Source organism: Chenopodium quinoa, unplaced genomic scaffold (assembly GCF_001683475.1).
Source record: "Chenopodium quinoa cultivar QQ74 unplaced genomic scaffold, ASM168347v1, whole genome shotgun sequence".
NCBI classification, from domain to species: domain Eukaryota; kingdom Viridiplantae; phylum Streptophyta; class Magnoliopsida; order Caryophyllales; family Amaranthaceae; genus Chenopodium; species Chenopodium quinoa.
In genome coordinates this window covers 24-3,908 of record NW_018743486.1, presented here as the reverse complement: position 1 = coordinate 3,908, position 3,885 = coordinate 24, and the positions used below count along the sequence as shown (strand labels likewise).

The 3,885-nt window shown below is 31.9% G+C and overlaps 1 pseudogene; it reads left to right on the top strand.

The window, feature by feature from the left end:
• The first annotated feature begins 694 nt into the window (after positions 1 to 694).
• On the top strand, positions 695 to 3,558 carry LOC110739438 (annotated as a pseudogene).
• Positions 3,559 to 3,885: the final 327 nt, after the last annotated feature.

Below are 3,885 nucleotides of genomic sequence, written 5' to 3'. Positions count from 1 at the left end.
TTAGGGCCTGTTCTGTTCCGTTGAAATTCAGTTCAGTTCAGTTCAACTCAGCTCTTAATTTATGTCTAATGATATTGCTAATGATATAAAGCCAAATTTCATTCTTTTAAGCTCTTATTACAACGACAACATCAACAAAAACAATAATAATAATAATAATAATAATAATAATAATAACAATAATAATTGAAATAATAATACTAATAATAATAATCAATAAATAATAAAAATAATCATCAATAAATAATAATAATAAATAGTATATGTGTTTAAAATGTTTAGAGGTTTCAAAGTTTTAATATATTTTCCATACATTTTATAATATATTTTCCATACATTTTATAATTATAATTATATAGTATATTTTTCGTAAATATTTTAATATGTACATTTGTATATACACATATGTATAGTAATTAATAATCAATAAATAATCAAAGATCACTAATCCGTAGTTAAAAATCACTAATTAATAAGTTCAGTTCAGTTCAGCTCAGTTCAGGTCATTTCAATTCAGTTCTGCTGAGTTCAGTCAATCGGAACAGACCCTTAGTATAAATAAGTTGTTTTGCTCTATTCAGAAGCTCAAAAGAAGATGACCTAAAGTGCATCCGGAATTACGGGTACGTACATTGTACTCTCCCCCTAAAGGCCGTGGCCAAAAGCAGGACGCGTCAAGAAATACGTCTGAAAAAGAAAGACTGCTGAAGAATCGAATAGAAGAAGTAGGTAAGGTCTAAGGTTAAATCATCCTGTTTCCTGTATGTCAGGTTTTCAGCAGTACTGTACCTAAACACCATTTAATCATTTATAAATACACCATTTATCCTCAACATTCCAATTTATACCTTATTAATCACTTTTTCTATTAATTAACACATTCTCTTTTCTCCCAATTATTCTACTACTTTCTTATTCCATTATTCTTCTTCGACAACAGTTGCAGAAATACCCTGAATTTGCTTCTCTCTAATGGCGGCCAAAATCTACATCGTGTACTTTCTCATTCTTTGTCTCTTTAACCCTTTTCTTTTGATTAATTAATTGATTAATTTGTTGTATAATGTCATTGATATTTATTGCATTTTAATAATGTTTTGTTTTGTTTTCTGGGGTTATTTTTTTATGTGATTGGATTGTGATTTTTAATATGGGTGCTATTGATTTGAATGGGATTCGATCTCGGGTCTTGGATATCACCTGGAAAATTTAAATTTATGGGTTAACTTGTGATGAGTAGTTAATTCATCAATGCTAGAAATTTATTTATTTCCTAATTCATTTTCATGATTTTTAATTTTTCTGTTCTTTTAACTATAATTATTATTGAAATTAGTAGGTTTTTTTTATGGTTAATATCTGTTTAATTTCATGGTTAACTAGTTCCCATTTGTATTCTGGTTGGTATTTTCCCTTTAATTCAGTCGAACTATTCATTTTTCTTTGATGGGTGGAGCTTGCAAAAATGAATGCCTTATTTCATCTAGCAACATATACTTCCATAATAATGTAAATGATTAAATTGATTTGGGGTTGTTGAAATATCCTTGATTTGTTGAGTCATGTTTGCTGATTTGATAGAACTTTGTAGTTTTATTGCTGAATGAATCTTAGTTATATAGCTGATTTTATTTAATTCAATTGTATGTTTATTTTGTATAAAATCCTCCAAATTGTGTCACTCAAACTTGGATTATGTGTCTTCAATATAAGCTTAATGAGAGCTATATAAGTGTCCATGTTACTCAAACTCGGATCATGTGTTCCCTTTGTTGGCTTGGTACTAACTTGTTGAATGTATATGTGTTCTTCATATTGTTAATTGGAAGAACATGAATAAATTTCTCTTCCTAGGCTCGAGGAATCAGCATTGCTTTGTGATGTATTTGTTTGATTTTACATATGGTCTGATAATATGAAGCAAGTGTGTGTGTGAGCGTGCACGCGCTATGTTAAGTCCGTATCTCTACCTTTGAATCTTTGATTGCTGGTAGCCTGAGTGGAAAACTGGAAATAAAGAGTTGAATGGCTTACTGAAAGTTAAAAGTTAATCTCTTTTACAATATCATTCTTTTGAGTACTTAGGTACTAGTTGTCTATTTTACGCCTCTACTTGTTCAGAAGTAACTGATAATATGCATCAATAATGTGATTTGGTTAGAGAAAGTAGCTTTTTGGAGGCATGGTGGCAAAGCTGCATTGTTAGTTACAAAGTGTGCTGTTGCTATCTTCCTTTTGTTATCTTTTGACTTTACTCCCTTTGTGGACCAGTGTTTCTAGAATTTGTTATTCGTTTATCGTTCTTTAGTTTTCCATGCTCTTATCTTGGGAAATTTAGTTTTTATATTCTTCCACTGAATGATTACCTAACTAAACCTTAGGAAGATTGATGTACTTTCTCATAATGTAAAGAGGAACTGTAGCAGTATTATGATTTAGACTGGAAAAATGAAAGAACACTTGTAGTCTCTGCATTAGCTATATGTGTTCTAATGAGAGTGAAAATTTTGTTGGAGAGATATGACTATCGATTGTCAAATGTTTTGACTTTATGTCAAATATTTTGAAATTTTACGATGAGAAAGCTCTGGTTAACTACTTCTATAGTTGCCATCTTAAAGCATTAGTTTGTCAGAGTATGATATCACCTTTTTGAAATTCAATACATTCAGCTGGATGAGGCCTTAATTTTCCTTTTTTAGTTTGTGGCTAAAATATTTTACTGACAAGTTTATGGCTTCTGTTTTCCAGTTTTATGGACTGTACACACCTGCATGTCTCTAGTATAATGGCTAGAGCCCTATTCCACAATCCATCAAATTTTGTTATGCCATTCTTGGATTATATTGTTATGCCATTCTTGGATTATTTATGACTTTTGCTTTAAGCAATCTAGTTGTTCTGGTCCCTTAAACTTATAGGTGCTTTTGTAATCGTCTTTCATGGAAGTATACTGTGGAATTTTAAGTTTGTAGTTTGTAGGTGATAACCCTGCCCCTGTCTGTGTTTGTTATGATTATATAGGCATGATAGAATCAAACTTCTTATGTGTGGGAATTGATGTAAATAAGTCTGGTGCAGCTACTACTCAATGTATGGACATGTTGAGAAGTTAGCAGAGGAGATACTGAAAGGAGCTGCATCTATTGAAGGAGTTGAAGCGAAAACTCTGGCAGGTGTGCGTTATACAAATTGCCTGATATGCAACTACTTATAGTTTTTATCCTTGACTTGAGGAATAAATAGAATAATTAAAGGTTCTGGGTTACTTGTGAAGGTTCCTGAAACAACTGTCTGAAGATGTGCTAGCAAAAATGAGTGCACCCCCAAAAACTGATGTCCAATCATCACACCTAACGAACTTGCTGAGGCAGACGGGTTTCTTTTTGGTTTCCCAACTAGATTTGGTATGATGGCTGCTCAATTTAAAGCATTCATGGATGCCACTGGAGGACTCTGGAGAACACAACAACTTGCTGGGAAACCTGCAGGCATCTTTTACAGTACAGGATCTCAAGGTGGCGGACAAGAAACTACCCCGTGAGTTTCTCTTTGCTTGAGGTTTTTCTGCCTTCTTGTTTCCAATTATTACTTGATACATTCCTCTTTTGAAAAGGTTTTAGGAATTAGGATAATGATCTGTTGATGCATATATAATAAAATGGATTTATTTTTTTTGAAAGAAAATATTATCTGAAATCTGCATTTTTGCAATTTAATGCATGTAGTTTTTGCTAACAGAAGGGCTATCTTTTAAAAGAAATTTTTTTGTTTTACTATTGGGACTAGTTTGTTTCCCACGCTTTTATAATTTTTTTTCTTGGTGGGATGCAAATTGTTATACATAATGTAGCATAATGGACTAGTGGAGAGAGTGAACTTCTG